The sequence below is a fragment of the Haliotis cracherodii genome, unplaced genomic scaffold (genome assembly GCF_022045235.1).
Source record: "Haliotis cracherodii isolate W230 unplaced genomic scaffold, xgHalCrac1.p SCAF_12, whole genome shotgun sequence".
NCBI lineage: Eukaryota > Metazoa > Mollusca > Gastropoda > Lepetellida > Haliotidae > Haliotis > Haliotis cracherodii.
In genome coordinates this window covers 5,235,379-5,248,143 of record NW_027266267.1, presented here as the reverse complement: position 1 = coordinate 5,248,143, position 12,765 = coordinate 5,235,379, and positions in this window count along the sequence as shown.

Here is a 12,765-nt window from a genome sequence, read left to right as displayed (position 1 = left end):
TTACCCCGCCTTGCTTTGGGGATTCATCACAGGCATAACGCTTTTCATATCACATCTGACGTCCTCTTTCTTGTACGTCTCTGGCGTCGTTTAAACATTAGGGTGTGGAACGATTAAAGTACTCAGGGAAATGAAAAAAAACCTGTTTTTCTCAATTTAAAAATCGACACAAAGTGTTACGTAGCTGAAAATACGAAATAACAAAACAACTCGAAAAGCACTAGTCTGGATTTGCTAGTTTGATCTCAGTGAACAATACAAAATGTACTTTACAGGATGTAATTTGTCGGCACTTTCAACATTCAAAAATAAGATTAAGTCCAAATTGACATAGCAGAAACAGACTATAGGCATTATGCACCTGTTCTCACCTGTCGTCAAGGTGTCATAGGTCACCTGGATCTACTTACACCTGGTTATGCCCTGTTTCACAATGGTCTGTTTTGTTCACATTTGTACACACTTTTACGTGTAAAAAGGCATAAAAAACATGTGATACGCTATATTTGTGCCACGGCCCAATTAGTACTAATTTAGTTGTTTGAATATTTACATATTTTGTATATTAACTGCATTTATTTTAGATCTGAGGTCGAAAAAACAGTTTTTTTCCATTACCGTGAGTACTTTAGTGTACGGCACTTTGTGAATACTGAAATCAACAGCCATCAAATTGTCTGTGTACCATCAGACGTGTCACATATCTCGGACGTCTCAACATGCGCCATCTACAGTTGTTGATTCTATCTTATTCCATTTCACCTGTTGTGTATATAATATCTGCTGCACATGTCAAACAATAGCATTCTATAATAACTGTTTACAACGTGTGGCTTCCATGACTCAAATACGAAACCACCAAGAGTAGCCTCTATTTATAACTATTACAAGACGTTGCAATGTTTGTTTGTTTGTTTGTTGTTTAACGCCACACTCAGCAATATTCCACGTATGTGACGGTGGTCTGTAAATAATCTGTCTGGACCAGACAATCCTGTGATTGATATCATGAACATCGATCCACGCAATTGGGATCGATGACATGTATCAACCAAGTCAGCGAGCCTGACCACCCGATCCCGTTAGTCGCCTTTTACGACAAGCATAGTCGCCATTTACGGCAAGCATGGGTTGCAGAAAACCTTTTCTACCCCGGATCTTCACGGGTCAGACGTTGCAATGATAAACATGTATACCACTGAGGGAACGTAAAGGAGGCCACCATCCGATGTCGTTCTGATACAGGCTTAGATTCATCTTGCATGAATCGCCGTAAATGAATTGCTAGTTGCTGTCGCAATAAGTACAAGGTACAGGTAATTGTGTGCTTTTCACAACACATTCGACCCGTGAAGATCCGGGGTAGAATTGGTCTTCAGCAACCCATGCTTGCCATAAAAGGCGACTATTCTTGTCGTAAGAGGAGGTGCTTGATGCATGCCTTTTCACAGATCAGATAAACATCTTTATGGCGTCTTGTGGCTTATTGGGGACATAAAAAAACTGAAAATTCACTACTATCTCATAGCAATGGAATGCCATGCACCCCAAAATATAACATAATAATTCTAACTACCTTAAGTCAGGTACAATCAGCAGTACTAGGAAGTAATCAGTAATCACTGCTTCTCTAAGGCTACTCTTCTACTTCTCTTAGGCGACTTCACTCCTTCTCTGAGGCTACTCTACAACTTCTCTAAGGCTACTTCACTGCTTCTCTTAGGCTACTCTACTACTTCTCTAAGGTGATTTACTGCTTCTATTAGGCTACTCTACTACTTCTCTAAGGCGACTCTACTACTTCTCTAAAGCAACTTCACTGCTTCTCTAAGGCTACTCTACTACTTCTCTAAGGCTACTCTACTTCTTCTCTAAGGCTACTCTACAACTCTAAGGCGACTTCACTACTTCTCTATGGCGACTTCACTGCTTCTCTAACGCTACTTCACTGCCTCTATAAGGCGACTTCACTGCTTCTCTAAGGCTGCTTCACTGCTTCTCTATGGCGACTTCACTACTTCTCTATGGCGACTTCACTGCTTCTCTAAGGCGACTTCACTACTTCTCTATGGCGACTTCACTGCTTCTCTAAGGCGACTTCACTACTTCTCTATGGCGACTTCACTGCTTCTCTATGGCGACTTCACTGCTTCTCTAAGGCGACTTCACTACTTCTCTATGGCGACTTCACTACTTCTCTATGGCGACTTCACTACTTCTCTATGGCGACTTCACTACTTCTCTATGGCGACTTCATTACTTCTCTAAGGCGACTTCATTACTTCTCTATGGCGACTTCACTACTTCTCTATGGCGACTTCACTGCTTCTCTATGGCGACTTCACTACTTCTCTATGGCGACTTCACTACTTCTCTATGGCGACTTCACTGCTTCTCTAAGGCGACTTCACTACTTCTCTATGGCGACTTCACTGCTTCTCTATGGCGACTTCACTACTTCTCTATGGCGACTTCACTGCTTCTCTATGGCGACTTCACTGCTTCTCTATGGCGACTTCACTACTTCTCTATGGCGACTTCACTACTTCTCTATGGCGACTTCACTACTTCTCTATGGCGACTTCATTACTTCTCTATGGCGACTTCACTACTTCTCTATGGCGACTTCACTGCTTCTCTATGGCGACTTCACTACTTCTCTATGGCGACTTCACTGCTTCTCTATGGCGACTTCACTACTTCTCTATGGCGACTTCACTGCTTCTCTATGGCGACTTCACTGCTTCTCTAAGGCGACTTCACTACTTCTCTATGGCGACTTCACTGCTTCTCTATGGAGACTTCACTACTTCTCTATGGCGACTTCACTGCTTCTCTATGGCGACTTCACTGCTTCTCTAAGGCGACTTCACTACTTCTCTATGGCGACTTCACTACTTCTCTATGGCGACTTCACTACTTCTCTATGGCGACTTCACTGCTTCTCTAAGGCGACTTCACTACTTCTCTATGGCGACTTCACTACTTCTCTATGGCGACTTCACTGCTTCTCTAAGGCGACTTCACTACTTCTCTATGGCGACTTCACTGCTTCTCTAACGCTACTTCACTGCCTCTATAAGGCGACTTCACTACTTCTCTAAGGCTGCTTCACTACTTCTCTAAGGCTGCTTCACAGCTTCTCTAAGGCTACTCTACTTCTTCTCTAAGGCTACTCTACTACTACTCTAAGGCGACCTGACAACTTCTCTAAGGCTACTGTACTATTTCTCTAAGGCTACTCTACTATTTCTCTAAGGCTACTCTACAACTCTAAGGCGACTTCACTACTTCTCTATGGCGACTTCACTGCTTCTCTAACGCTACTTCACTGCCTCTATAAGGCGACTTCACTGCTTCTCTAAGGCTGCTTCACTGCTTCTCTATGGCGACTTCACTACTTCTCTATGGCGACTTCACTGCTTCTCTAAGGCGACTTCACTACTTCTCTATGGCGACTTCATTACTTCTCTATGGCGACTTCACTACTTCTCTATGGCGACTTCACTGCTTCTCTATGGCGACTTCACTGCTTCTCTAAGGCGACTTCACTACTTCTCTATGGCGACTTCACTACTTCTCTATGGCGACTTCACTACTTCTCTATGGCGACTTCACTACTTCTCTATGGCGACTTCATTACTTCTCTAAGGCGACTTCATTACTTCTCTATGGCGACTTCACTACTTCTCTATGGCGACTTCACTGCTTCTCTATGGCGACTTCACTACTTCTCTATGGCGACTTCACTACTTCTCTATGGCGACTTCACTGCTTCTCTAAGGCGACTTCACTACTTCTCTATGGCGACTTCACTGCTTCTCTATGGCGACTTCACTACTTCTCTATGGCGACTTCACTGCTTCTCTATGGCGACTTCACTGCTTCTCTATGGCGACTTCACTACTTCTCTATGGCGACTTCACTACTTCTCTATGGCGACTTCACTACTTCTCTATGGCGACTTCACTACTTCTCTATGGCGACTTCATTACTTCTCTATGGCGACTTCACTACTTCTCTATGGCGACTTCACTGCTTCTCTATGGCGACATCACTACTTCTCTATGGCGACTTCACTGCTTCTCTATGGCGACTTCACTGCTTCTCTAAGGCGACTTCACTACTTCTCTATGGCGACTTCACTGCTTCTCTATGGCGACTTCACTACTTCTCTATGGCGACTTCACTGCTTCTCTATGGCGACTTCACTGCTTCTCTAAGGCGACTTCACTACTTCTCTATGGCGACTTCACTACTTCTCTATGGCGACTTCACTACTTCTCTATGGCGACTTCACTGCTTCTCTAAGGCGACTTCACTACTTCTCTATGGCGACTTCACTACTTCTCTATGGCGACTTCACTGCTTCTCTAAGGCGACTTCACTACTTCTCTATGGCGACTTCACTGCTTCTCTAACGCTACTTCACTGCCTCTATAAGGCGACTTCACTACTTCTCTAAGGCTGCTTCACTACTTCTCTAAGGCTGCTTCACAGCTTCTCTAAGGCTACTCTACTTCTTCTCTAAGGCTACTCTACTACTACTCTAAGGCGACCTGACAACTTCTCTAAGGCTACTCTACTATTTCTCTAAGGCTACTCTACTATTTCTCTAAGGCTACTCTACTACTTCTCTAAGGCTACTTCACTATTTTTCTTAGGCTATTCTACTACTTCTCTAAGGCTGCTTCACTACTTCTCTAAGGCTACTTCACAGCTTCTCTAAGGCTACTCTACTACTTCTCTAAGGCTACTCTACTACTTCTCAAAGGCGACTTCACTGTTTTTCTAAATTGCCTCAATATGCTTAACTACTGAGACCCATAATTATGGTCACTCGTTTTGTCAATCATCGATGTCAAGTTCCTGACATGAAACAACGTCATGTTATTTACATATTCATGTTATGAAAGTCACAGTGTGCTTTCAACTTAGCTTTTCACCATCAAAGGCCTGATTACGTCATTACAGACATTATTTATCAACATTCATGGAAATTTACTAAATATTATACATCGCTCGTCATCATGATGGCCAATGCTTCTCCATAAAACGACCCACGTGTTAATCTTTTACACCTCCTCATGCAAAGCTTACCCTTTTTCGCGAACATGCTGGTTAGGGTTGAAACCGGGTACGAAAACTGAACTCGAGTACCCGGCAGACAATACCCGAACCGTACACGAGTACCCGTAGTTCAATGTTGTCCCACTTGTTTGTAATGCTTTTGCAAATTAAAGTCATCAAACATCTATTGATCTATTCTAAGGTATTATGTTTTTATTAAATGCCTGCATGGCTTACCTAAAACATTTGAACGTTTGTCCGCTTTGTCGTCCATTTTGAAGTGACTTACGAGTTACGAAAGGCGATTAGAGTTATCTCAACTGAACGGGTACTCGAGTCCTGAAAATTGGACTCGAATCCTAAGCTACCCGACCCGTTATCGGGTACTCGAGTACCCATGGCAACCCTAATGCTGGTGCCATCACTACTTTTCAGCTATTCATTCAAAGAGGGCACGGGTGGCCCAGTTGTCTAAGGTACCGCGATTCGCTGTGCAGACACGCCAGAAGCCTATGATTGTGGGTTCCAATCCCGAATCGCCCCGATTATGTTTCTAGGTTCGTCAGCACCATACCCGTGCTCGGGGGTTTCACCGAAGTGGTAAACGTCTGAGACCTGCATCATTTCGGGCTTTCCTCCCACATTAAGCTGACACGCAGCGATATAACTGGAATACTGTTAAAAGCGGCGTTAAACCCAACTCACTCACTCACTATTCATTCAACACCCTGTCATCACTATTTTCCGTTGATGTCCACTGATTGAGGCTAATCATGTTCTGGAGTGGACGTTGTATAGCTACAACACTGTTCACATATGTATGTTTCTCAAGTTTTACTTTCTTATCAATGCCTTTATATGACGTTAAGCTACGTTATTATGGTGACAGGTCATTCCTAATATTGACCCATGATGTTATGAACCACTGTCGTCAATAAAAACGACAAAGCATGATCCCATTACATGATCATAAGGAATACATGTTGTACGATTCCCATTGTATTTTTAGCATGTTAGTGTCAGTGTTAGTGATGATCGTAGTGAATTGCAAAATTTTAAGTGTATACTATTCCATAGAAAATATGTCAAACACGTCCCATTTTAATTCTGGAAACCCAAGAGTCCAGAAACTCTACAGTCTTTGATGACTCTCGGTCAAAGGTATTTACAAAAATATACATGCTGTTTTCATGGGAATATACCAAGGAGGAGAAAAAATGAAAAAGAATTGTTCAAAAACTTAATATTTACACTATGTCGCCCATGGGCCTGCCAATTGACGAAGAATGGCATGGTTTTTTTGTTTCGCAAAAAACATATATGTATATCTTTCATGAGACAAAACTTAACTTATTTTAACTTAATTCAACGATTTTACAGCGATATTGAATTATTTCGCCCATGGGCGAGAAAAAGGCTTTGCCCTTGGGCAGGCCCATGAGCGAGAATATTTTCCTATGCTCAAAACTTACGTTTTTGTTTCGCAAATACATGCAGGTGTTCTTACAATTTTCATGGCACATAATGTAACTCAATTTTACTTAATTCAACTATTTTATAGCGATATTGAAATATTTTGCCCATGGGCGAGAAAAAGGTTTTGAATATTTCCAATTGCTCAAAACTTGTGTTTTAGTGTCGCAAATACATAAAGTTGTTCTGTATTCAAAGTCCACTCAGTCACACATCAAGCAATCACCAATCTATGTCCCTTACCCAAACTTAAGAAAAACAAGTGCCATCCGTAGGTTAACTAAGGCAAATACACAAAACTACACATACTATAGTAGTACCGGTACTAGTTCAAGTTACTAGTGGCACGGTAGTAACATACATGCATGTGTGCCTGTTATAAATAAAACGACAAAAAATAGAATTCAAAAAATGTTTCTTTAAAGTTCTAAGCAAAAAAAAACGTTGACAAGCCAGCAAGTTTTATGTGTAAATACAATTAAGTATCACAATACAAGTAAGGTATACCACATATCAACGCAAGGAATAAACAACATGGAGGCTTTATGGCTATACTTCACTCAAACATTGCTATATACAAATGATGAGGCATATCAATCTCTTTATAATGAAGAAGGAGCGCACAGCTATCCAAGAAATTTTTCAATGTACAAAAAGTTCAAACTTTTTTGATCTAGATCAGTGTCAGGTACATAGAAAGTCACAAATCACTGATATAATGTCATCATAGTCACACGACTATATAGTCCTTATCAAAGTTCTCACCCGGCATGAGGCACAAGTCTAACTCAAGACTGGAATCAGACATGGAACATTAGATCCATCTCTCGGAGGCAAACAGTTGAATGCTGTCCAAAATAGGCTATTGGCTTTGCACAGATTTCCTCACTGGGGGCTCCATTGTTGCAGCCATGATATAGTGGTGTTGGGGTGTTATTACATAAACCACAGGCTACGGGTTGTGAGGTACAATCTGTTTATTCCAGGGCATTGGAAGAAGGCACTCTGTAATAATAATAAAAATAAACAATATACGTGAATTAAAATCACACGTGGTGAACCTATCATCATTATGAACTAAGTACATAAATGCGCATATATATCATCATATACAGGTATAACACAATAATACATTACACAAGTGACTTTATATGATTACATGTTTACATGTGATGAACAAAGTATCTGTTGACATGAAGACTATAAAAAATAACATGGCCTAATAATGAAACAGACAATAGAGTCTGTACAAAGAAACCTACCCTGTGGGTGACACGGGAGTGAGTCCACGCACCAAGTAGCCCGACAGCAAACTCGTATAGTAAACCTATATAAGGGATAATACATTGATCAAGGGCTACCATTATACTTAGTGAAACAAATATACATAATAGTGACCACCACAATGAAATTCTACAATTTCATCAACAATACAGGATTAATGATATATCAATATTACACCATACAGTAGCATACAGTAAACAGTTACAAAACAATATTTTCTAGCCAGCATATTGACCAGATTAAACATAGAAAACAAACCATACGCACATTTATACCGGTTAAATGGTAGATTGTGTATATACTTACACTAGGTTGATCATGAACATATTTACACCTATTTTATGCAATGATTTATATCATACTTTAATTTGCAATGTATATAACAACTAAAATGTATACTAACTAACCTTTGAGTTGTGCAATAATCAAGCAGGTGTACAATCCTCATTCAGGGATAGTGTGACTGGTTAGTAACATGCCGGATGACATGTATATTTGAAACAGGACCAATCAAGTGAGAAGCTTGGCCTGGGCTATTGTTAAAACACCAAAGACAATGACATGAAAATAGACCAACCCAAATACCCTTATACCCAAAAATGTGCCCAGCCCTGTGACACAGAACTGTGCAGTAAACATAAAAGCAAGAGACAGACGGACTGACAACTAATTTTAACTTGTATATAAACCAATCATCGTCTGCCGGATCACTAAAACCTGAAATAAGATTAAAATGATTAATTATACATTTACATGTACACGACACAATTTAACTAAATTAATCCCTGTTACAGAAGTTTCATGTCACATAACTTAACTCATTTTAATAGTCCATGAGCTACTTAACATATAGGAAAGTTTAAATGATCAAATACGCATTTTCCAAGTCACATTACCGGTACTAAACATTCTTAAAAGGGAATTCAAACAGTGTTGTCTGCTTTTCAAGAGAGATAACTCTCATCCATCGTTTTAAAAAGGGAGCTGTCGCTGCTGAAGGACATTTCTATCGCTCTAGCTATACACTAAGCCTGGAAAGACGCCACAGGCTAAATCTAGTGTTGCAGCAGCTTCCACAGACTCTGTTTCGTGCGACCATGACCAAACAAATACTCAAATTGAAGAGTATCCATACGATACCTGATGAGAAAAGCAAACCTTCGGATTGTCCTGACAAACGTTGACTGAGCTAGTCAAAGACAACCAGAAGTTGAAGGAACAGCTCCTAGCTGCCACGAAGACACTTCTCATTTTGATAAAATGATGATGAATGTATTTGTAATGCTGAGAAATGTCAAGGGATAAGATGTTACAATGTCTTGGCCAACAGTATCAACAGAAATGAAAAATGCATATGCCTACAAGTTCCCAAAGCCTTGCCAGAAGGTACATCCTGTGGGATATCCTGTGTATTTGGTGTTTATCAAGAAGAATCAATCAAAAATGCAAAGAGAGAGACAACAGAGGATCCTAGCATGGTATACCATTCAGGACCCTTGCACCCGAACATTGGGTCATACAGTGAATGTCCTCCTGAACCTAGAGAACAAGGCACACCTGATTTAAGTACTTCTTACTGGCTGGAGTGAAGGTGAATGGGAGAAGCAGACTTGCATAAGACTAACGGTTGAGCCAGTCAACAATGTTAAAGCCCTCAGATGTAGCCAAGAAGAGGCAGACACCAGACTCCCCCTTCATGCGAAGCGCTGTACTGATTCTGGATTTACTGCAGTTGATACGATACGTATGTCCTTATTATTGACTTGGCCTTACCATTACAGCTACCATCTCAGTTTGCATGAAGGGTGGAACCAGGACATGAAATAAATATGTTGACGTCCAGAAAGTTGCTGACACGTCAAGGCCTTGACAAATCTGCAGGCCTTCTGGGACTGCATGTCTTTACAAGGGGATTGTCTAAAAGTCGGGCCGGACCGGGCCACCGGGTAATACTAAAAATGGATTGCAGAATATTAAAACGAAACGCGCATATCTAGGCAGATCGCTAATGTCAACAAACGTATAGGTTTGCTCATTTAATTGAGTTTGATGCAAAATGCACCTTCAACAATGTAGTAAAGTGATAATTATGACTACATACCGTGAGTCCTCGTAGGAACGTCAGTGTCTTGACTGTGTGTTTTCTTTGATGAGAAAGTTTCTCGCCGACCTTAGCGTGTAGGGGTGTGATGTCCAGGGCAGGAAACGACAATGTTTTGACTACTTTTCTTCTATAAATTAACCTTTACTAATTCATGTTAAAGCAACAAAGGATGTTTTCTGGAAGTAGATATTCGCGAATGTCATAGGGCTGACACGACACGTGTTAAGGACTTTCCTAGCACTTCTTAAGTTCCTAACATTCTTTATATCTAAAGACTAGTATTGTATCTAATAATGTGCCACTTTATTGTATCACATTGCGGTAGTTAAAGAAAACACAGTGCTCAAAGTGAAGCATTTTTCCCTCGATATTCTCAACATAGCCTCTATCAGAAGTGTTTGGCTAGTTTTGGGTCCGACTTGGCCCGGGCTGTCAAAATCAACTTTAAACACACAGATGTATCATCAAATGTGTTTACATCTGTAGCGCAGTATTTTATCTACCTATATACAACTTTATAATGTCACAGTACGTCGTATTTAAAGAAAACAAGGTGCTCAAAGTGAAGCCCTTTCCCTCTACATTTTCAACATATTCTCTATCAGAAGTGTTTTGTCTTTGTTGGGTCCGACTTGGCCTGGGCTTTATAATGTCACAGAACACCGCATTTAAAGAAAACGGATCCGTTAACGTCAAGCACTTTTACTGTATTTTCTCAAGAAAATCTGTCACATGTATTTGCCCCGAGTCGGCCCGGGCTGTCAAAATCAACTTAAACCTCATATATGTATCATGCCATGCATTCAGATCTATAGAGTAGTAGCATTTCTAACTATATACCACTTCACAGTGTCTCAGATGTTTACAGAAAACAAGGTGCTCAACGTGAAGCCCTTTTCCCTCGATATTCTCAACATAGTCTCTATCAGAAGTGTTTGGCTTGTGTTGTGTCCGACTTGGCCTGGGCTGTCAAAATCAACTTAAACATCACAGATGTAACATCAAATGTGTTAACATCTACAGTCAAGTATTATGTCTTCCTAAATACCACTTTATAGTGTCTCAGATCGCGGTATTTACAGAAAACAAGGAGCTCAAAGTGAAGCTATTGTGTGTAATCGGTTTAATTGTACGATATACATTGTAGACAGACAGACAGACAGACAATAATTTATTAATATCGCACTTCTGTACATACATAAAACAGCTTTGTACAAATAAACATGGATAGAATGTATAGAACCATTCAATAGAATTATGAGAGATTATTAACAGAATATCCCACTGCTAAGTATATGATAAATTGTTGAATTAACATTAGATAAGGTTGAGAATTAAGTGTGTGTGTTTTCAATATATCTTAGACTGGTGAGTCATCTGCTCGATGATAACCAGCCTACTCATATTTTTACCCTGTTCCCCATTGTTGGAAAGTGTGTCGTCTGCTACCCCAGCTGGAGCCATCTGGTAACAATTGATCACAAGCTGTCAATATACAATACATTATACTACATCAAGATGGCAGTTTCCATGTAACGATTTAGTATTTATAAGCAACTTAAAGATATGCACAATATCTAGATGTTTGTATCTTTAATTTGCTTGCTGATCAGATTTGAGCACAGTTTCAAGTAGTTCGCTGTATGTAAAATATGATTTATACTGTTTCATACGGCGGTTTATGGTTCTGCATGGTTTATTGTATTGACAGTTGTTTTAACTTCCTGCTGAGATTATACACCCGTATAAGATCTTTGCTTCTGGATACATTGGAAATCAACATGTTGGCCCTTAGTTTGCAATTATTCTCGTGAAAAATAATTCGGTTGCATGATATAGTCACGATGTTTGGCTTGAACATAATAACATTCTTCTAAACATACTTCAAATTTAAGCCGGAAGTAATCACAACACAAACCCAGTTAACCAAACGGAACCGTACTCAAGAGTAGTGAGTGAGTGAGTTGGGATTAACGCCGCTTTGAATAGTATAATTCCAATTATATCACGGCGTGTCAGCTTGATGTGGAAGGAAAGCCCGACGTGATGCAGGTATTAGACGTTCACCACTTTGGTGAAACCCATGAGCACGGGTATAGTGCTGACATCATAATTGGGGCGAAACGGGATTCGAACCCACTGTCATAGGTTTCGGGCGTGCCCAAGGGACACCACTCTGTATAGCGAATTGCAGCGCAAACGGCGACTTTGCCCAACCATGCCCCCGTACACAACTGTAACAAACTATCATACACCAAAGATGTTGAAGATGAGATATGTATTCTATACTTGCCCGACTTCTAGGCAATACCGTTTACAAGCTGTGATACCATCAGCTGCTTCACTGAAGAGGAAAGGTTTCAGCCCTCAGGGTCCTTCCCAGCGACATACACAGCAACACATTGATTTGCGTAGGCACAAGCTGGAAAGTTTCACCACAGCTGTTCAAGGCACTAGGGTGGGTGGGGGTGGGTCTGTTGTGTACAAATAGTTTTACATATGCGTGGTTAAATACTTTGTCTGTAAATCCTATGTCTGTTTAAACAAACACTTATTGATAAAAATACAAAAATGGAACTCAGACTTAAATAATAGTAGAAAGTTGATGTACAGAAATCTAAAAGTAACTTTTGGTTATGAGCTATATCTCAATATTTTACCAAGGGGTCTACGAAAATATGCAATAATGATTAGAATATCGAGTCACAAGTTAAAAATAGAAGTTGGACGATATCACAACATTATCAAAGCTCTTAAATACTGTGATTACTGTCAAGCTAGAAGTGTTAACGTACTTGAAGATGAGAATCATTTTCTATTAATATGTCCCAAAT